The sequence below is a fragment of the Nanorana parkeri genome, unplaced genomic scaffold, assembly GCF_000935625.1.
Source record: "Nanorana parkeri isolate BGI_ZX_2015 unplaced genomic scaffold, ASM93562v1 scaffold244, whole genome shotgun sequence".
Taxonomy (NCBI): Eukaryota; Metazoa; Chordata; class Amphibia; order Anura; family Dicroglossidae; genus Nanorana; species Nanorana parkeri.
Window position 1 is genome coordinate 328,735 of NW_017306512.1, and position 23,705 is coordinate 352,439.

The window sequence follows — 23,705 nt, forward strand, 5'->3', positions numbered from 1 at the left end:
GCGCGCGACGCTAGTGTGTTCAGGTTTCACTTGAAGAAAAGGTGGCAACCCTATCTGATTGGTTGCAGAGTGTAACAGCTTCTACTTTGGCTCTGCCTTTCTTCACTGCAGCTTGCATAGTGAGACACCAACTCCTGTGAGAGACAAGTTGTACCAAGCCAGGTACACAGGCCTGCCTGTGTGCAAGAGGCTTTCAGAGGTAATCTGATTAAGTGACTTCACACCTTTGTTCTGTGCACGGTATATTTAGATTTTCTTTGTAACCTTAGTATTGGAATTGTTTTGTAAGAATCTCACAAAATAAAGCAAATTTTATATTTAATGTTAAAAATTGATAACATTAATAATTGAGGGAACAGAGACTGCTGCTTCAACAATTTCATAGTGAACAGCATGCAGCAGAGACATAGCATTTATGCTTTCAAATCAATGCTGCACAGCAGTCTACATTCCAGTAAATGTAAAGCAAGTCATGCATTTTCTAAAGGCTGTCTTCAAGTGCTAAAGAGCCATTAACTCTGTCTTTGCACAGGTATAACTTGGCCTCCAAGCAATCTCTACGGAAAGTTGTTTTGATCAACTGAGCCCTTTTTATGCATATAGTACAAAAGCTCTAGATTACACTGGATCTTCTAATTTTCATGTTGAGTCTATGGCCACATTGATCAATTAGATATCTTCTTTCATTTTCCTAAAGAACAGAAGATTAACCCTGATTGCTTAATAGGTAACCGCTTTCTACTGGTTCTTATTAATTCGATTGCAAAGAGCCTTTTGACTCCTCGTCAAGCAGAACTCCGGGGAAAAAAAATCTCCACCCTCGCAGTGGAGCTACCCCTGTATTGCAAGGGTTAAGTGCTCATTTTTGTCTAGGTTCAAAAATAACAAAGTTATACTCACCTGATCCTCGGAGCCGGCTTGCTATTAGGCCAATGGTATGTCCCTCGGTGAACACAGTGTATAGTACATGATGACTAATAGGACCTTAGACCACTGCAGATGAGGGGGATAGAGGCATCAGAGAAACTTTTCCCTGGAGTTCTGCTTTAATTGCAACTCTCTTTCAGGAGATTTTTTTTAGGAAGCTGCCCACAAATATCCCAAGGTGGTCAGAGAAGGGACAAAATAAAGTTAAAAGAAAGCACAGTTTATACATTTTGAAGTTTGGCACAGTCCTGGATGCTGGCCTATGCTTTTGACCCTGTACTTCCTGGTATGATCCAGTAATTCCCAGTATGGGGGTGGGGGTGGGGGTGCATGTGACCTCTCCTTCCATCCAAAATGCAGTGCTGCCCCTAAACATCCAATCCCATAGCCCTTAACCTTAAAAATCTTCAGCCTTGAGTGAGCTCTAACATAGACTCACATTAGGCTTACACATGGCCTTTTATTTGGGCTCTGGCAGATGAATGGGGTGGCAGGGTGGGGGTTGTGCAGGTATAGTAAGTAACAGCAGAAGAGGTGGGGGCTAAAGGTGCCCATACACTGCACGATTATCGTACGATAATCGTATGCGATCGGGTTTTCGTACGATAATCGAGCAGTGTGAACGGAGACGTGCGACCGTTTCTACTGTACGGTCGCACGTCTTCTGTCGAACCAGCATGTTCGAAAACCAGCCGGGAATCGTACGATTCTCGGCTGGTTAGAACGGTGCTCGGAAGATAAATGCTGAACGGGCCGGTGTGCGCACGCGCACACTGCCCGTTCAGCATTGCGGTCATCGGAAGCCCGCCCCTCAGGGGGGCGGGCTTGCGATGATCTGGAGTGCGATCTGCCTGTCCAAGATAGGCAGATCGTACGTTTTTTTAATCCCTTTACAACCATCTCAAGACTAAAGTCTTGCGATGGTTGTAGAGTGTATGGCCACCTTTAACCTCAGATAATTTATGACTTTAGCACAGTTTTTTTCTGGATATAATTAGTACTTGAATGATTAATTTCCCATGTCTGGATTTGACAGTGTTAAAATCTGTCAAAATCTGATACTGTAAAAAAATGAGTTGCTTTATACGAGTTTGAGCGGATGTTAAAGTAACAAGTAGATTTGGACTGCAAGTGTTCATTAACTTCAACATAGTTTTTTTTTATTTACTAGATGGAAAGATTGAACTTCTGCATGCAGACCAGTTGCTGAATAATATAATAACCCTAACAGCAAATATGAGGTACCTGGAGTGGTAAACAGTACAGTTAGGTAATAATTATACAGTTGGTAATTACAACGCCTTGATGTTCTATATAGTTGAGATCCCCTGTCAGAGGTGCATTATATTAATTTTTTTAAACCAATTAATTACATCACAAAACGTGACAATGAAAGGACTGCTGTGCAAAGAGAGGAAAGAACTTTTCCAGCACACGGCCCACACAGTCTGCTGGAATAGAGCTAATGTCATGCTGAAAGGATAGTCATAATTTGTTCCCAGAAGCTCTATTAAAAAAAGCAAAGTTACTAAACTTAAGTTTAAAAAAAAAAGCATAATAAAACCAGATCCCAATCCTGAACAATTAAAGTGTTTAAAGCTCAAACTTTGGCACCATCCAAAATTTGATTTGTCATCAGTGGCAACTGTCTACGGCTAGCCACACATTGTCAGATGTCTCTTGTTCAGCTCCGTGGGCTGAATGCTTGGACAGAGCTGTCAAACTGACAATGGAGCTCAGCAGGTTACACTGGGAGAGTGGTTCTCCTGTTGTAATCTGTGGAAGTGGCAAGCTGCGCTCCCACCCTCCTTCCTGGTGCCATCATTGGTCTTGATGCTTGATATACATGAACATTGATAACATAACTGCAGACCAAAGAATCTTTATTTCCCCATAGCCATGAGCAAAATTAAAGGTTTCACACTGACAGCAAAGCTTGCGTTGACAAGAAATGAAAGATGAGTGAAAAGTGCTATAAAGCTCTGCTTTATAATATAATCTTTGTGAGAACGTTGGAGATAGGTGCCTATACCAGGGGTGGGCAACCTATGCCAGGGGTGGGAAACTCCTGCCCCACAGCTGTGCTTTAACTACAAATTCCAACTTGACTCTGCCTCTGGGAGTGATGCCTGTAACTGCCAGTCTTGTCATGCCTCATGGGACTCGTAGTTCCACAACAGCTGGAGGGCCAGAGTTACTCACCCCTGACCTATGCGCTAGATGCAACATCACACCAGGCCTGAACTGGCAATCTGGCATTAACCATAATGGCTGGTGTCTCTTGAGGTATCTGTAGCATTTCTGATTGTAACCAGCTTTGTTTTGTTTAAATAACAAAGCTCACTATAGCCTTCACTGTAGATACTCTGCTTTATGGCACCCAGTGATAGAGAGGCAACAGTGGCGTCTAATGATGAACAGTGAGGCTTTTCTGAAAGTTGATCCTGGTGCTTTGCCTTGCCTTTGTGCTAGGAAGACAATCGGGAATGTCGTTTATTGTTTGCCATTTCTCTTGCTTATTGTACAATACCAGCCTTCTCACTGGTTTCCTTCACAGCCAATCATGCCACTCTCCTATTTAAACCCCTTCTTGCTTCATGTTCCTCACCCAAGCTTGGCTTTGTTAACAGTCTTGATGTAGCCTTTATTTGTGTTCCTCTATGTACCGGCCTTGGCTTGTGGCCTTGATCCTACACCTTCTCTGCTTGCCAAGACCTATACCTGGACGTAGACCACGAATCGGTCAGTTCCTGCCTGTGGGTCTGCTTCCTGTTTTGGAGGTATTGCAATGCTGAGGGTGACATGAACCCAATAGTTTCAGAGTGTTCATAAACTTGGTTTGATGTGAATTTTATTCTGGTTGTACTCTCTCAGTTTGGCCCTAGGAGGAAGCTTAGCAGGGAAGTGAAAGAAATGAACCAAGTTGAAGTATGAAATCTGGCCAGAGACTGCAGAACCTTGGTGTGGTGCAATGTGAATCTAGTCCTTTGCAGAGAGCTGGTGTGTACAGGAGAGTGCTGGATATTTATACTTCCTAGGCCACCTGTCTTGTGATGTCCCCCTTTCTTACTCCAGTCACTTGCTAACCATAATATGAAAGTAACACAATTCAGATGTCATACCTACACATGGCAGAGCTATAGGTTAAGAGACTCTGCATCAGTATAATTTCAACCAAGAGCTCACTTTGGCACTATTCCATAAAAATCCAACTCCAAGCACCACCATTTTTGAAGCTTAAGAGGTCTTAATAAGTTTTTTTTTTAAACTCTGCTGTGTAGTAATTTAATGTCTACTTCTATAAAGACATGTATTGAATTGTTTTTGTGTCGCTGGATACTACAGCTCTAACTTTACTTCCAGCCCCCAGGGGTCAAAAGTACATTGGGATTCTTTAAGATCTGATACATAACTAACTAAATAATCTCTTATATACTGCAGCTTACCAGTCCTTAGATGTATTTTTATTAATAAAGGCCCACTCCAGGCAAAATTATAATTTACACACTGCATTGGTAAATGACCATTAAAAAGCTGGGTGTTATGTGCAGAGAGCTGCTGCAAGATATAAACATCTTACCATGCAGCACGTCCACCCTACACATTCCCCAGCTTCCAGGAACTGAAGAAAGGGAGAGATGCGACCCAAGCTGTGCAGCGCTCAGCTGTCGCATAACCCACCCCTTTTCATTATCGTCCATTCACAAAATGTCTTGTATGTTTTCAAACAATATAAGACATTCTGCAACTGGAGGAGGAGAGAAGATGTCACATCTCTGTCCCCTCCTCTCCTTCTCCAATCACAGAATGTCTTAAAACCGCGTGCTGCAAGGTAAGATTTTTTTGTAGCAGCCCTCTGCATATCATGCCCAGTTTTTTAATGATCATTTATACACTCAATGGGGTGTATAAATTATTGTTTTGCCTGGAGCGTGGCTTTAGGACTAAAAACATTTTCAGCAAGAACAGAAAATACGTATTATTCTTGCTAGAAATGCATTTCATTGTCACTTTCTGTGAGCTGACCTGGAAGCACAAAACAATGTCATATTATTTGTGTAAACTACCTATTACATCATACACCATGTTAGGCTCCATTCGCACATGGCGTCTGCACGAAAACGCAAAAATCTATATATACGCGCGGACTCCACACGTTTGCGGCTATTACTATAGCTGGACCGTGAGGAATCCACCCGTAAAATCGCAGACGGACTTTTACCGCATAAACGCCGCCCTAGCGTGAACAACGCACATTGGAATGCATTGGTTTTTATGTTTAGCGCGTCTCTGAGCGATAACCACTCATTTGTGAATGGAGATTAATGGTGTTGAACAAAGCAGACATGTCTGAGGCACAGGAAGTGTGTTATTCGCAGGATTATCAGATGGAAATAAAAAGCATGAAATAAGGGAAACAAATGCAGCCATAACATCGAAGGATTGGGAAGCTGCAATATATAAAATGTTTGTTTTGGGGTTTAGGTACGTATTAAAAGATAAGTGCACTTTCAGACACCGTGCACTAATCCTTTTTGTCCCCTCCCTTAATTTAAAGTGGACCTTTACCCATATCTTCAAAATAGCAACAAAGGCACCTTTAGAAATGTTTAGTAATGACAATCTAAAAACACATAATTCTAGATAATTGCCGGCTTTGTATTCTTTGCATGCCTTATATTTATTTTCTGTGGGATATCAACAAATACAGGAGGCTGCAGACATAATTTCTTTGTAAGTATGCTTCTTTGGAGGGGAAGGGTGGGATCTATTAGGTTAGGGGGTCAGAAAGAACTTTGTCTGAAAATGAACTTATTCTTTAAGGTCCCCCCCTCTGCACTCAAACTAAATGCATAAATCTAAACCAATCTAAACCTAAACCAAACACTAATCCCTAACACTAATTTACCCCATTCTGTTGCATGCTCACTTGGTTCTGCGCAGTGAAATGCTGCACCAGTAATATGCAGCACTGAGATCCCAGGTCCTGAAGAGTGTGCGTATGAATATATTACCAATCAATAAAAAGTTCTAGTTACTACTAACCTGGTGCCCACAATCTGGTATTGCCAGTGTATGCCCTAGCTGTAAGAGATCTGGTCTTCACCTCTTCTGGTAAGAACCTTTTCCGCCTAGTGTCCAGAGACTGGCTGCACTTGTTGTTTCCCATAAGTTGTCTCTGTCCCTCAATGGTGAGAGACGTTTCTCCTGCATCTATTTTGGAAAAGAAGATTCTAGGCAATAGTGCGGTTGTTTCAGCCATTTTTTAAAGCCAGCTAGTGAAATGATAGCAGTGTCGTAGAAGCAGTGTTACATGGTAGACTGAGTCACAATTGTCTTAAACAAAGAATGCAAAGGCATAATTAACCATAGCTGTCAGTGTGAAGTTGTATGTGTGTTGTTGTGGTAACAGAGGAACAATGTTTGGCACAGAACTAACCCCTCATTTACTGCTTGTGGTATGTGCACAAGGGGTGCTACAATCAATTTCCTCAAGTAGTCAAAGTTACTGTGAAAATAAAACTTTAAAGGGCTACACTTTGAAAGTAAAATGTCGTAAATCTAAATGCCAGAGGATTAAAAATAAGTGGCAGTTCAAAATCAGGAAAATATGGCGTCTTTAAAGTAAGTCCACATTTTGACTTATTGTAATATTTTCCTGAAAGTAATTTCAAGAGCAGACAACAAGGAAACTGATTAACAAATTACTAATGCTACTGAGCAAATCATACCATATGCCTTAAAGAGATAAATGTCATTTCTGAACTAAACTTTTTTAAAGGTCTACTTTTCTAGCTGTAATGCTAATCCAAAAGCTTTAATACTTTCACCCAGAAGACGTGTACAGATCAGGAGCTTTGACTTTACTTTGACTTTACTATCTGATACTTGTTCGGTGTCAGTGATTCATAAAGTATTCAGACTGCCAGGAAAAAAAACAATTTTCAGAGGAAGGTCAGCAATGACAGCCTTTATATTTGTTTTAGTATGTTACCCTTATTTGAGGTCAGTGTAATCCATTGCAGCCAGAATTCGCAGAGCACCTCACAGGTTTATTGGGAGTGTTCTTCCTGAAACCTGGGATGTGTAACTTCCATTTTTTTTCTGATTCCTGCATCCATGCAGAAATCACATGCAGAATTCCAAAGCAGAAATCTTATTAGTGGTTGTGACTAACTCAGAACTGGCACTAGAGTTGTCTTGGTGGGTGATGGTTGGTTGGTGGGTGATGGCAGTCGGGTGCAGGCGTTAGATACTTGTTACAGGTTCACGATGTGTTGGTTATGGATACTCATTACCGAGGGGGGGGGTGTTGGTGCTACTTCCGGGTCCGACGCCTCTGTCCAGGCCCACCCAGCTCACTGACATCACTGGTTGCCAGGAGCTGGGCAAGGATGGCAACATGTGATGTCAGTGAGCTGGCAGGAAATCTGGCCACAGAGTCACAAGTTGCTAAGTAGCAAACTGGGTTGCTCTGGCCGCTTCCCCCCTACATGACCCAATGAGATGCTGGCCGACATGATAGGGACAGCCCTGATTGGCACTTTTTTTTACATCCACTGTTTTACATGCGAGAGTCTGTAAGGGGGCTTGCAGTGGGTGTCTTTTGGATTAGTCCACCTGCTTTACAAGGAGGTTCTCAGGTCATCAGATTACCACAGAATGGATTGAAATTATTTAGTGCACTTAAGCAATGCCTGGATGAAATACATAAGTATTGAGCAAGTAAGCTCCCTGTATACATTTCAAGCTCGTTTTAGGCTGGATTGTAGACTACATTTATATATAGTTGTCCTCCTATGTATTTACAAGCTATTCTCAGAAACCAAGATATTTAAAACCTTTAAAGCCTATTTCCAGATATAGAAAAAAAACATTGCCTTGCCATGCTGCAAGATTTAACTGCTCGCTTTTATCTAGAGGGATTCTTTAAAGCCATTTTACTTACCTGTTCTCCGCTCTTGCTGTATTCAAGACCAGTGGCCTCTTCTCCGCTCCAGCAGGCGGAGGCTGCTGGCATCATCACGTCCAATACACGCTCCATAGCCCTGCATTAGATTTAGGAATGACGGGGGACATTCTACAGCCGAAACATTGCACACAGGCATAGTGGGCCATACACTGTAAATAAAGGCTTTACTTCTGCATTCGGGAGCCACAGATGTTGCATACAGACGCCTATACAAATCAATGATGTGGCTGAATGCTGGTAGGGTGATGTGAAAGGATACATGCGTACAGCTATGGATATATGGCCCTGCACACAGACAGTAAAGGATGGTAAAAAGTAGATGTATGGGTGCATACGCGGGGCTGTACCATTTGATATTATTACACTCTTTTGGGGTTTATGTGTTTTATGTATGCTTTAATAACTGACAGTCCAATGGCATTTTGTTTTTTGTGTCATCTTGATCTATTGCTAGATGACATTTTGGATTTATCATGCCATCACATAGAAGCAATATTTAACAAAAATAAAGGAAGAAAAGACAAACAGCAGCTATTCATGATTCATCTGATTCCACTGCTGACAGAATGGTGTCAGGACATTGACTATAGTCCGGCCAGAGACCAGTACTTGTATTAAAGTAATAAAGCAAACCCTAAAGCACAAGGATATAATTATAGCTTTGAAATACAAAGACAAGCAAACATCGCTTGTCTTAATGCATTTTATTGATCCATCTTCAGCAGATCTGTGGAAAAAGAAAGTTGCAAAATTGACTTAAACAAGAAATATGATAGCAGGATATAAGATAAAGCAAAGGGTTACCTGTATCTGTATATGGTGGAATTCCTATAGGTAGATTAGTACATAAAGAGGAGTTCTATTTATTAACACTCAGGGCACAGTCACACTTTCATTTTTTGCTGCATTGCACTAATGCACGCATGTTAAGCTGCACATTAACATGTGTTGTGTTAAGGCGGCATTTGACAGGGCTGCCAATGTACCGGAATGCACAAAAAATAACACCATTTTATCCAACGAAGCCCACCACAACGCAAGCCAGCCAATGTTTTGGGGTGTGCTGCACTGCAGGTGAGTTGTAGAGGCAGGGCCGGATTTCCCACAAGGCCAACCAAAGCCTGGCCTCGGGGCAGCAGGGAGTAGAGGGGCAGCAGGGGTGTTTTCTAGTTGTTTTCTACATTTAGGCCTGCTTTGGGCAAGCAGAGTTAAATGTACAGCGGAGAAGCCGCAGCTTGCTTTCTACAAGTGATCTCGGTGATGTTGCTGAGATCACTTGTATGCAGCCTGCAGGTCTGCCATTCTCCATGGGAAGGGGGGAGGGGAGGGGGCGCATTGAGGAACCTGGCCTTGGGGCAGCAGAGAGAGTAAATCCAACCCTGTGTAGAGGTGCACTACAGTGTAGTTTAAAATAAATGGCATGGCAACATACCAACTTGTGTGTTACTTCAGTGTACTGGTGTGAATTGGCCCCTAGCACTAATGAAGTGTGACCAGGTCAAGGATGTTCAGATAATTACATATTATTACCAAGCAGTAAATCAACTTTAAAACAATCCCTTACTGATATCTGTATATGGTGGCACTGTGGAGTAATTCATCCTCAAAGTTTCAAGAGAAGCAGTGAAGTCATTCATGTGGGATCTCAGCACTCTGCTTTTCCCTTTCTTCTTGTACAGCCACTCTGTTTACATTACAAATCATAAGGCTGGCAGGCTACCAAGTCACTGGTGTGGGGGGAAGCAGGGTGAATCCCAAGATTAACTTCACCCCTGTGTAAAAATATTTTTGTAATCCCTATTTTTTTACTCGGTAATATTCAATAAAAATCCACACACACCTAGTGAATTTAGAATTGTTGTTGAATGCCGCTTCGTTGATGCATGCCAGGTCCCACACCATCATCTTCTGTTATGTCATTGGGTGCCAGCTGTCTCTTTTTGGTTCTTGCAGCTACTTTCCTGATGATGCGCGCTAGGTCCTTCCTCCTCCAGAGCTGACTTGTATGCTGATGCCTCCTGGTATATCTAACGTAGATATCACAGGAGGCTGCAGAAGCCTAGACAAGAATATAACCAGGGGGCGGGCTGGACTAGAAATTTGGATAAAAAGACAAAGAAACCCAAAAACCACAAACAAGAAGGAGTTTTTTAGATTGTGTAAGTGGGAGGAATACAATGCAGAAAAGTGTAATATTGTTGTAAAGGTCCGCTTTAAGCTGCTGAATTGAAAACGAAAGTGCTTTTCATTGTAAACTTTGAGGATGAATTTCTCCACAGTGTCTGGAGCTACAGGGATGGCTTGTTTGAAAGCTTATTTATTGCTTGTTAAAAATATGTACATATTTGGCCACAGTTCTACTTTAAAGTCCATCTGCACCTTACACTTTGTTTTGGATAGAGAAGGGAAAGTTCAGAATCTCTGTCATATGTAATTATGTCTATGTTGGAGACAAGCTTTGATGCCTATGTCTCCCTACTGCTTGCTGTAGTTTTACCCGCCAGCAACTACATCACTACAGACTGCAGGGGCACAGTAGAGACATAATGACCAGCTATATCTTTGGCTGGTGTAGCGCTGCAAGAGAGCAAAGACTGGTGCACATGATGGCGGGACAGGGAAGGAAGCAGGGGTGTCCCTACACTCTTTGCTACCTGAGGCAAGGGTGTGTGTGTTTGTGTGTGTGTGGGGGGCGCTGGTGATATAGTGCTCACTTTTATGCATTGCTGGTGGTATTCGGCATTGCTGTATGATGATTATACAGCAATGCAGAATAGCTCCAACTATGAGCCCCGAGCGAAGGGTGGTTTTTTTGTGGGTGTGTGGGGGGGGGGGTGTCTGCTGGTAAAGGGACTCGCTGGCAGCAGTACATGGTACCTCTGGTTCTGGCTCTGTAGGACTTCCTGCTCAGCTTCCTGCTCAGCTCCTGTGAATCACAGGGACGCCAGTGAGCTGGGTGGGATACTGGACAGAGCGTCACAGGTTGCTCGAAGCTCTTAGCAACCTGGGATGCACGTGGCCCAACGAGATGCTGCCTGAAGCAACCTGCCTCATTATAGGGATGGACATGCTGGTAAGTGTTAATGCTGTTCATTCACAGTCTGTTTTTTAATATTTTTTTTCATTAGCAACAAATTTGCTTTAAACCGGACCTGTTGCTTTGCTATGCAAGAGCAAAACATGTTTGATTTAAATCCATTAATTTAAGTAGAGTCAGTAGAGCTCAGCACTGCTCTGTCTCTGGACACTTAAAGTAATGATGTAATATTGCATCCCAGAATTCATTTTGTATTGCACTGTAACATTAATCCAGAACCTTTCAGCATGAACATATTACTCTAATTAGTATACTGCAGTGCTTCCAAGTGCCCTATTCCGAGAGACAGCATCCCTGGAAACCTCAAATCAAGATAACTGAAAAGGCTAAAACATTCTCTTCTGAGAGATGCATAGTATGGATGTTAATCCTTCCCTCATTAAAAAAAAAAAACAACACCTCGGCCACGTAAACACCACCCATCACTGTACTTCCCACTCAGGACTTCGTGCACCAGCTGGAGAGACTCAGAGCTGATGTGTTGCTATCTATCGCTCAGCATCAGGACTTCAGACCAAAGACAGCTCCTAGGATTTTCTATATGGGACCCCCTGTGTTTGGTGTATAGGTGGCTCCTGAGCATGCACATCATACATGATGGGGAAATGCTAGAAGTGTCCTCTGCCATGAGGAAGGAAACCTGAACAAGCTGAGAGGATTTACCTTTAGAAATAGGGTCTGTGCATGAGACAGTGTTGCCCTTTGAAGATGCTCCTAGCCACAGCGAACCTATTGTAGGAGACTTCCCGCAGGTCAGGCAGCATGTGGCAAGCATGCACTGCTCTCACAAGAGAAAGCTGACTTCCAAATGCAGCCCTATGCATGAGTTTGCTGGAGGAGGACTGGAGCTTCGGCACTACAAGTCTCTGGATACAAAGAATCAGCTGAGCGATGCTGGTGATATTCATTGCAGCTCTTCCCATCCGGAGACAGCTGTGTCAATGCCAGCCAGCCCAGCCAGGACCTACAGCAGGAGCAGGGGGTCCCCCCTGTCTGGATATGGTAACCCTCCCTTACTGGAAGCTTGTCTCATTCTCCGACTCCTTTTATTTCCTCGGCACAGGATTCTTTTTTAGGTCATTCCTGACATAGCTAGTTTTTCAGCAGCGTGCTGAGAGATGCTAGCTATTATTTCTGGGTATTTGGCTCATTTCACAAAGCTATCTTATTAGGAGAGGGATCGTTTATTAAAAAAGTGACAGTTGTTTTACCACTCAGTCCAGAGAGATCTAAACATTAATGGCTACAATAAAGTTCCTTATTCTTGGGTTAAAGCTTTGTGAATTGAGCCTAAGGTACTAAGCTTGTTTCATCACATCACCATTCAACTTCTACAATTGTAAACTGTCTTATGTAGGGTAATAGTGTAAACACAGGAACGGTCCAGTGAAGTTATTTTTAAGATCTTTGCTTTAAAACAGTCTCAGGAATTTTGATGTGTTCTTTTAAATCAATAACTGATATTGGCAGTTTCAGGTAGATTCTTGAATCTCCTAGCTAATTGTATTTCTTGTGGTAGAGAAATTGTATTTCCAATTTCTAATTGTATTTCTTGTGGATAGAGAAATCGCTGCATCAGTCTGAAGTCAGTTGAGTTTGTTTATGGTAGAAACTGTTAACTTTGCCCAGGGAATATTCTTTGAGCTTAGTGAAGGTGAAGCAGTGTCCACTATGAATACTCAGTCATGTACTAACAAAAATAACAAAAATCTAGTTTTCTATTACCATTACCTGTGATTCAGTATTCAAAGTGAACAAAGGTTCACCACATTTTTTTACTTAAATTCCCTTTGCAAAGTGAACATTCACTGAGTTTATAAAGTTGAAGAAGCTTCAAATTTGAATGCTCAATCCTGTGCTAGTAACAATCCTGTTTTTTTTTATCACCTTGGCCCATGATTCAGTTTTCGAAGAAAACACGTTTACCTTTTTACTAAAATTCCCTTTGCAAAGAGAACGACCTCTTATCCTTGCGTAAATCAACCCCATTACAAGGAATCTCCCTCTTCCTTTTGGATTTTATTAATTATATCACGCAGCTAGAGGAGTGGGACTCTCCTGGCTGCAGCTGAGTTGTGAGATTTCCAATCTAGGTGTTAACATATGGTACCTTTGTAAAGTAATCTAAAAAAAAAGTAGATATTGTGTTATTGCTGTAATCATCTACAGAAAACAGATTCCTTTAGTTGTTGGTGAATCGATGCTTTAAACATGCTTTGTAAACTGTATTTTAGGAAGCTGGTTTGTAGAATATACCATCTCGCTCTCTCTCTCTCTCACTACATTATATATATATATAGATACATATCTATATAGATATATATAGATATAGATATATATCTATACAGATATATATCTATATCTAAACCTTCAGGGTGAAAAGATTCAATTACATTTCCAATGATTTGGTTTTTAAACACTTCCTGTAATTTTTCATAATCTATTTGTATAGGATTACTTCTGGAATGTCTGGGACAAGTCGTTTGGAAAATATTCTATGCTGCATTGAAGTGGCCCTTTTGTAAAGATCACGCTGCTTTTGAACCATTAAGGCACCAAATATCCCATACAGCCTAGACAAAGATGATATGGTTATTGGCAACCAAGTGCAATGTGCTTATTTGACATCACTAGAGACTGCAGATAGTGTATTGTGTGACACACATTGATAAAGATTTACAGGGTTATAGAGTTTGGAGAAGGCAGGAGAAGTAAACAATTTAGGACAACATAGCTGATTTGGAATAATTCTCCAATTCAGCTCTCTTTCCAGTTCAGCTATGTTGTCCTAGATTGCTCACTTCTCCTGCGTTCTCCGAGTCAAAACTCTTCACCCTTTAGTGAATAACCCTGTCACTGGTTGTTTTGACATGTGGTATCCCCTAAATGAAGCATCTGCTTATGTATACTGAGTTTGGAATGCTCATGTTTTGGCATGCATACATTAAATGAGATATATAAAAAGAATGATATAAACTACAAGACATTTGTGGACATGTGCATGGGGTGACAAGATGGGACAGCAACTAAACATAAGATCCATTATTTAAGTGGCGCTTTTCCCTTGTTTAGACAACTCTGCAGTCTGCATACTTGTAAGTAAATCTGTCATCATGACTAGAGTGGACAAAGGGTCACATGAATCTTTGAAGTTAATTTCTTCATTTTCTAGAGAAGTCTATATAGACTGGTGGACTGAAAAGTCTAGTTCTAGTACTGCCTCCAGGAACATATTTATATTTTAAAAGGAGAAGCAGCACACTGACTAGCTCATTTCTCCATCGCTCTGCTGTCTCCTCCTAACAGCTTCCTCCTTGCATTGCACCTCCTCTGATTAGCTCCTTCTGCAGATTCTCCCTCCTCTTTCTGAGTTCTGCTGTATAGCAACTGCAAGAGGCTGCTAATTCAAATTTAGGTACTTACCTTCTTGCATTCAAAAATGTATCAATGAATGCAGAGCTGCATTAATTTGTGCCTTTTGTATCCAGAGTGAACTTGTGGAGTATATGAGAATCAGTCAGAAATGGGTATTTGTAGAAAAAAATCTAAATCTCTGCCTTTATATTATTGCAACAGTGCATCCTTACCTCTCGGATGGCTGTGTGCTGTTATTCACTTGAATTCTCCACCATACTGTGGAGAATTCCTGTGGAATCTAGCCTGTCTGCTGGCTGAGCTGAGACACTCTGTCCAGAACGTAGAGGGTAAAACTTTCAATTTACAGTCTTTAGCTGTTACAATAATAATAATAATAGCAATGGTAATAAAAATAATATATTATATATTCCTGACAGTACCTGGAATACCTTAATCAAGGGATCCCTGTGGGTAAGGCTGCACTCTTATAACAATTTAAGACTGAAGAATCCATTTTTGCAGGTGCTGACTGTTTAACAATAATGGTGGATGAATTATGTAAATGTGGTGGATGAGTTATGTAAATCTGAGTTTGGTGTGGATATCTCAACATTCGGGGTCCAGAGAGTTTGAAACACTGGCATGCACCTTGCCAGCACCACAGAAAAAACTGCAATATTAGGGGTGTTAATCTTTAGGGCCCGTTCACATGGGGTCCATGTGTTAGTCGCACGGTCCTGTGCAATAAACGCACATTACCGCACAATGCACCTAGTGTGTGCTAACAGTGTAAGAGGTGCATTGTGTTGCCATTCATTTGAATGGTACCCCAAATACATCTCCCACCCGCAATGCAATCAATTGTGCCGCAATGAGCATAAGTGCAATACTATGCGATGCAGTGCAATTAAACAAGGTAGTGCATGCACTACTTTTTTTATTGCACCGCAACCTACGGTATTGCGGTACCACGTATTGCGGCCCATATCAATCACATTGGAGGCATGCGATCATCTGTGTGAGCAGTGTAAGTACCTGAACTTGACCTGATGTCAGTCTCTTGCAATCCCCTGCACAGCAAAGTTCAACCTGGGAGACAATCAGTTGTGCTGCAGTTATCATGTGTTAACAAGGAACATGCTGATAGGAGAGAGTTCAGTGGCAGAACGATTAGCTCCTTAGTGTGCTGCTTCTTCTTTCACTGTCCACTCACAGGCTGGGGGAGTGACACTACCTCCAAGTGTTATTTAAAGTAATACTAAACTCAGGAGATAGATCTTAAAAAATGCATTAATGTGCCCTAACTGTTAACAAACATGTAACTTATTTGTGTATCACTCAAATCATGTACATCCTTGTATCATCATTGAAAATTCATGCTGACACTAACCTTCCTAGGAGGGTCCTAAGTAGGTGGCTACTTTTGTTTCCCATGGTCCCTGTGTGTGCTGTAAAGTAGACACCACTCCAAGCTTGCTCCCGCGATGGACTACAATCTCATGTTTAGTTTATTAATTTGTATTGAGATTGTAGTCCATCACAGGAGTGAGCTTGGAGCGGTGGTTACTTTACAACACACGCAGGGAGTATGGGGAACAAAAGTAACCACCCTCCAGTAGGAAGGATAGTGTCAGCACCAATTCAGAGATGATTTGAGGATCTACAGCCGAGGGATACACAAATAAGATACATTTTTGTTAGTAGTTAAGGAAGGTCTTTGATTGCATTTTTATTATTTAAATCCTGAGTTTAGTACCACTTTAGTGCAGCAGAGAAAATTAGGTCTCCTGACCTGCCGGGCAATTCCTTTGGCAGGTAAAACAGCTCTCATGTGTGTCTTTCTACTGAAGTTTAGCTTTAAAAATGTTGCACTGCCTAAATAACATGACATTTTCTTAAAAGCTCATTTCCAGGGGAAAATACTCCCTTACAGTGGGGTTACCTCTGCACGGCAAGGGTTAACTGCGTGTTAATGTCTAGGGGAGCGGTGTAAAGGACTTTTACACATACAGTATAACTTAAATAAGATAGGCTTTAATGGACATCAGCCTGTGTCACTGTGATATAATGACATGGTTATAACAGCTTCCATCTGTTGTGGAACTGAACTCCCAACATTCATCAGACCCTTTGAAATCCTGGCTCCAGATTCAGCCTGGCTTAATAATAAGGTAGCACAAAGGACAATGAAGATGGCCATCATTGAATACACCATTTGCTATACGCTGCTGCTCAAGCTGTTTTCCTTACTAAATAAACTTGAGTGTAAAAAGAAAACAGAACATAATTTTTATTTGTGTCAATTTAGCATATTTGTAAATAAATCAAGCTAATCTCTCTTCTGAGATCTATTACTGGCTTTAAAAAATGTACAGTGAAGAAAACGGAGAAACTTGGTATGTAAAAGATACATAGAATTCCCCAGATCACCCATTCTATGGTACACAATTCTCACAGACATGGAGGCGGATGAATGTTCTAATAATGATGGACTCAACCCTATGTCTATCTTTATTATATTGACTTGCTTATTTAATGCTGAGCAATTTAGACTCATGAAGTGTCACTGCCAAGTGAGCCTTCGATGTTCAGAGCAAACTTGCTGACAAATGCAGAGGGATATGGCAGCCTTTCCCTGACCTTATGATGTTTGTATTTATTTGCTGGTGTTGTTGGATTCTATTAGATCAGCTGCGTCCTCCTGGGCCACCAGGGAAGGTTATTGCAGGGGATTTGTCTACAGTTTGGGCGGTCTGGATACAGTTACAGATAAGCAAGTAATTGGATCATTCTAGACACTTCTAAATGTCATTTCCTTATAGAAAGCTTAACTAGTAAGTGGAGGCTTGGTGGTGATGTGCGTGTGCTATAAATTTTTCATTTGTCACATTTAGGTGGTGTTAAGGCTCTTTGAGCTGGAAGAGCTTTTACATTTTCTATATATGTTGAAGAGTGCAGACATCATTAATATTGTATGGATGTAATCACAATAGAAGGAAAGGGAATAATGCCCTCACTGCCAGTAGTGGAATCATTTGATATCTGGTTGGAACAGAAAGGCATTATGCAGCTGGCTGCAACCTGTGCTAAACACGTTAATAGTCGTATAATAGGAAGTAAGTATATTACGTTAGCCCAGTGGTAGCCAAACTGCGGCCCTCCAGCTGTGGGGAAACTACAAATACTATCATGCATCTGCTTCAGTAGGCCATGCCTGTGGCTGTCAGAGACTTGCAATGCCTAATGGTACTTGTAGTTTCATCACAGCTGGAGGGCCGCAGTTTGGCTACCCCTGCGTTAGCCTTTTCTCCAGTGCTAACGAAAAGATTTGACAGACAAGCACAGCAATCTACTTGTTTTACTAAACTCCTAAAAGACTTGGGACACCAAGATCTGATATTTCAGATTTTGGTGGCAGCTGATAGACTGTGTCAGCTTTTAACTTCCCTAATCATTTCAGGACTGTAGTTGTGAGAGATCTCCTCCAGTAATTCCTAAACCTGCTTCATCTGTGTTGGATTTTTATTTTTTCTACTGCAGCATTTGAAGGATAAGTGTTGGGAGAGTAAAACATACTTTTCCCAATACTTAGAGCCGGCACTGCAGCTGTCACACCCCAGCTCCATACATCAAGAGCTAAGTGATCATGAAACGCTGATGGCTCAGCTCACGGCTTCTTCTTACAGAGAGTAGAGACTGTGGGGTTGATTTACTAACCTTATAAACACACCACGAACATGTATACACCTCTGTAGTGTGTTCCCTCCCAGCATGATCTATGGGTGGAATCTAAACACCTTTGTAGTGTGTACACACCCAGCAGGTGTGTTGTGCAAAGCCCTGCATGAATTACAAGGTGATGTTCTGTAAATTAGCTCTATGTTGTGTTGCTTGCGTTGATGAATGCAGGAATGTAAATGCATGAGCTAACCATTTTTGTCTAAACTGTGAAGCAGCATTATATATGCATCATGTGCATGATTTTTCCATATATGGCATTAGTGGAAATATGCTTTTAGAGACTTTTTGGTTGATAAATACGTTTTGCTGTGTGAAAATCACACGCACCTGGTGCGTGCGTGTGTTTAGGTTAGTAAATCACCCCCTGTCAGTCACTGCTCCCAACAGGGATTCCCCCTTCTGCTCCTACAGTGCTTACTGATGGGACAGACAGGGGATGGGCACAGTTGTCTCTGGCTCTGCAGAGGCAGAGCAAACTGTCAATCAAGCAGCCGGGTGGATCCTGACGATAAGCCTTCCCAGCTGCAGGGCGGCTGAGTTGTTAGCTGGTAGTGGGCAGTAGTCAACTAGATGCTGACTTTGGGTCACAGGACTACATTAGTAAATGCCCTCCTGTGACCCAAAAGAGAAGTAAAGCCAAAAAAAGGTTTGGGTCTACTTCTCTTTTAAATGTTGCTGGCCCTTGATCTTACATCTGAACTCCAAGAAGAGTTGGAGAACACCGAATAATGCAGTTATGTATGCATTAAAAAGTATAGTGTAAGTGCTTAAACTTGTCTTGATATAAGCTTCCTGTAATCCACGGACATTTCTAGAATCCTCAAAGACCAGGGGCACTTCTAAGCACACAAATGAAAATTTTGAGGTGCTGTTAGGATACCATGTTGACCGGTTTGGATCAAATCTGAGTCTAAAGGTGGCCATACACTATATAATCGTATTTTACAATCTCTGTACAATCTCCTTTCGATTTTCCAAAACTATGCAACATAAGGACAAACTAAACAATCCATTCAATTTTTATCAAATGAGTCAGGCTCTTGCACTACATAGTTGATGGTAGATCTAAAGTCGATTACTATACAATCAGATTGTGTAGTGTATGCCCAGCTTTAGGCTGATATATTCTTTTTCACTGAACAAAAATGAAATGGTCTAAAAACTGAAATATCACATTATGATGAAATGTCTGAAATAAAAATTAAAATGCATTATCATTGCTTAAAAAAAAAAATCCTAATGGAATAATAATTAGATAAATTAAACAAAGTTACAAAACTGGATTATGCATAAAATGTATTATCTCCATAGCTCGATGGAGAACCAGGGCACTTGGTAGGAGACCTGAGGCACAAGCCCTGGGTGCCAGGGTCTAGCAACACGCCTGCTGTAATCCTTTTAGAGCAGGACCTTGGCTAGGAGAGGAGTAGCACTAACAGCCAATTAGTTGCTGCTGCAGTGCTCATTTCTGATGGTAGACATGCTTAGAGACTAACTGTTAAGCAAAATAAGCATAAGATATCTATATCTGACTTAATGCACCAGACTCCGTCTAAAGCTAGAAGTCCCTTCTGTGTGAACTGGTCCTTTAAATATCCTAGCTATGGAAGCAAGGCTTTGAATATTTACCGCAAAGAATAATCTGGCTACATGAAAACACTTCTGGTCTTTTATGACAAAGCAGTGAAAAGTACAATGGGGGATTTATCAAAACTGGAACAGACTGATTCTGGAGTAGTTGCCAATATTAACCAGTCAGCTTCTCTCTTCAGTTTGTTCAGTTAAGCTTTGAAAATTAAAGATAGAAGTTGATTGTTTACCATGGGCAACTCCTCCATATTCTCCCTGCTCCAGTTTTGATAAATTCCCCTCAATGTCTATGTGCAACATATGGATTCAAGTTACCTGAATCAAATATATAAAAGATTACTTGCTATAAGTATTGTGTGTTGTTTCTAATAAATAAGAATAATGTTTTTATAAAATCCTGTAGCTAGTTTCATCCCCTGAAGTTCTTATACAATTTGTGTTATTTTACAGACACAGATCCAAACAGTGGAAGCTACAACAACCTCTCTAGTGGGACAAGTTACTACAGCTGTGTCAGTCAGATCACTATAGGTAAGAAAGAATATGAATATATGATAACTGTAAACAAATTGTTGCATAGGTACCTCTGAGAAAAATGGCACCACACCCCTAATATAACATGTTAGGACAAGGAAAGATTTTTCGTTTGCCAAGTGACGTAGTCAGAAAATAGTTAGATACAAAATAGACTTTATTAAATCACATCATAAAAAGTTTAAAAAAAAAAAAACCCCTTTGAGATAAAATTTGATGTACATTATACTGGCACAAACATAAAACCACCAAATACCACTCCAGAGAGTAATATTCAATACATAATTGTTCAGTTGATTGTACAATAGCTCATTTTAATATTGAGATGGAGTGGTTAACAATTCTACGCATTTCATGCTTCTCGCGCTTCTTCAGGAATTTTCTGGTTTGGAGGAAGTCTAAAGTGTCCACAAAAAGACTGGTAAGTATCACAACATATTGAGTTATACCAAAAAGGATTTGGCACTTCTTGGAAGGATGAGGGAGACATCATTGATCTGATATGGCCTCCTGGGATCCTGGGTTTAAATGAACTTGGGTTCGGTCTCAACCCAAGCTTATCCATAATACTGCCTTTGCCTGAAGAGAACACCATTTCAACACCACTAAAAGAAAGCAAGGACATGTCTCCCTCATGCTTCCAAGAAGTGCTTAGATATATTACAGCAGGGAGTTGGCAACCTTGGCACTCCAGCTGCTGTAGAGCTACAAGTCTCATGAGGCATTGCTTGACTGACAACCACAGCCATAACTCCCAGAGAATGAAGCAAGATGGGATTTGTCACTTCACCACAGCTGGAATGCTGAGGTTGCCTACCCATGCATTAGGGATTCATGAAGGATTCACATTATACCTGTCACAATAGTGCTGCTTTATTCTAGTGGAAAAGAAAAAGTCTACTCTAGAAATTGTTACCACCTGTTACCACAATGCTTGCTAATTAATTATACTATGCGTTGTTACCACAATGCACACATACAGTGGCTACCAATACAACCGTGCTAGAGCATTACTACTACACTCATTCTGTGTTTTGTGGTGCCGAAAATGCTGCATGTGCAGTGCCCGGTGATTCTAAATGAATGTCTGTCTTAATGAAGCATTCCTCAATGTGGAAAAACAGTGATAACCTGATGTTGGACATCTCACAGGATGCCTACTTGATTTTTCGTTGCTTATTACTTGTTTTACAAAGAATGTACCTGCTTATAATTTTTCCAGTGACTTCTGGATTATAGCAGAGTGGGTAGTATGTATATCATGGGCAGGGCTTGAAAAATTTGGCGGTGTCTCACCAGTCAGTCAAAAATTTCACCAGTCAGCATGATCTGACTATAGAGGTCTACAAAATATACTTGCCAGCTTCTATTTCTTTAGTAAATAATGTTTATTTATATTGGTGTCCCACCACTAAAAAATACTGAATAACCAAAATGTTATACATTAAAAGAGAACTATAGGGCAACCTTTTTATCCCATAGTTCTCTTTAGGGTCACGGGAGGACATATACTGACCTCCTCCGGTGACCCAAACCTCAGTATATAGCGGGCTATTGCCCGCTATATTCTGAGAGCACCGCAGCCGGGACAGATCCCGACCATACTGTTGAGATCAACCCAGCTGGCTGATGATCGGGAAGTAAGCGAGCCATGGTATCTGTTTGCTCACTTCATGATCTACAGAGTCGACGTGTGACAGTTTCACATGTCACACGTTGGCTCTAACTATGAGGATGAGTGGAAATCACTCAGCTCATAGTTCTCCTTTAAGACAAAAAATGGTTCCTCTTGTGAATATAGAGGCTGGAGAATATTTTTTTTGCAGGTATTTATCACCTTGTGTAATCACAGTTTTTTTGTTCTGTAGGATTTGAAGTGAATGGGCCAGTTGCAATAGGAATATCCCACTGGAAAACTCCACATGTTCACAATGAGACTTGTCATACCCCGGAACTCTCCCAGCACAATCCTTATGTTCCTTTAAGTCCAGCAACTTGCTCCTTCCTTACACAAATGGACATATCTGAATCTTCTCCAAACTCTTTATCCATGGTACCAAGACTTCCTCACAGCAGCAGTGCAGAGACACTAAGCCAGGACATAGACATCAGCCAGGGTAAGAGCTACACGAAATCCTTGATTAATTAACCTTATAACTGATGTGCCCAAACCGTGAGACTGTGCAGGTATGACAAAAGTGCTTGGCCTGAGTATCTGCTTAGCAAGTTATTTCATTTCTGATCAGTTACAGTACACATGTACTGTAAGATATATCTCATGTTGATATATATTGAAAACCTACATTTTTTTATTTATTTATGTCATAATTGTGGTCATTTAGAGCAGCTATTTTTCCCTGATAAGGAACAAAATAGTTAGTAGTTTTTATAAAGATATAAGGGTGCTTTCCATTTCATGATTTCAGGCTAAGGCCTTAAAGTGATATTAAAGTCAAAATGTTTTAGGATATTCCAAATGCTGCGGAAATTATTATTATTATACAGGATTTATATAGCGTCAACAGTTTGCTCAGTGCTTTACAATGTAAGGAAGACATTACAATTACAATACAATTCAAGACAAGATGGGAAGGAGGCCCCTGCCCCTGAGGGCTTACAGTCAAAAAGGGAGGGGGAAGTGATACATGAGGTTTGAGCTGTGTGGGGATGAATTGTTTGATAAAGTGATGGTTGAGTGGTCAGGTTGTGGTGGGATAGGCTTCCTTGAAGAGATGAGTCTTAAGGGATCGCCTAAAGGCAGAGTGGGAGATAGTCGGATCGGTTGGGGTAGAGAGTTCCATAGGATGGGAGAGGCTCTAGTGAAGTCCTGGAGGCGAGCATGGTGACACCACTATTCAGCAACTGTATCTCTGCAGCTTCCTGTGCCACTTCACTCTAGCCTGCTCAGTGTACCATGAACAAACTTCCTCTGATAGCTGAGGGTATTCCTTTGCTAATGACTCCTGTTAGACGTCTCAAAGAACCTCTCAAACTCCTGCCAATCATATGAAAAGTTGTCCTGAAATCCAGCTATACTTTCTTGTAAAATATTTTAAATAATGCTAGTATATGGAACTTATTTTTGTATTTATATTAGCTTTCCAAATCCCCCTGTACACCAGAGCTCAGAATGAGAAAAAGAGGACAAGCATTGCAACGTGCTGTGAAGCTAACACTGCATGCTTACTTACACTGGGAACAGCTCGGTAATAAACTCATCATTGCCAAAATCAGCAGCCACTGGGTGAGAAGGTGACCAAACTGTGTTGTGTAGGTGTATTAGAGGAAAGAGAAGTCACCTACCTATAATAACAGTATAGTAGAGTTATCTGAACTACAAGAGGTAATGAACACCATTGCTAATATTTGGCAGGCAGTTTGCGTTCATGTATATCAAATGGGTGTAGTTGTGCTGATCAGTGGCGTAACTAGTGACCTCAGGGCCCCATGCAAGAATCCCATGAAGGCCCTTCCCCCTCCCCCCCC

General features: G+C 41.2%; 1 protein-coding gene across 1 annotated transcript in view; it reads left to right on the top strand.

Moving 5' to 3' along the window:
- Positions 1–22,282: 22,282 nt before the first annotated feature.
- The window catches only part of ANO4 (anoctamin 4), a 146,659-nt gene continuing 145,236 nt past the window's right edge, over positions 22,283–23,705 (top strand). Inside the window, exon 1 of the mRNA XM_018556656.1 lies at positions 22,283–22,336. The gene's annotated coding sequence lies outside the window, so the exon portion shown is untranslated. The remainder of the gene's footprint in view (positions 22,337–23,705) is intronic.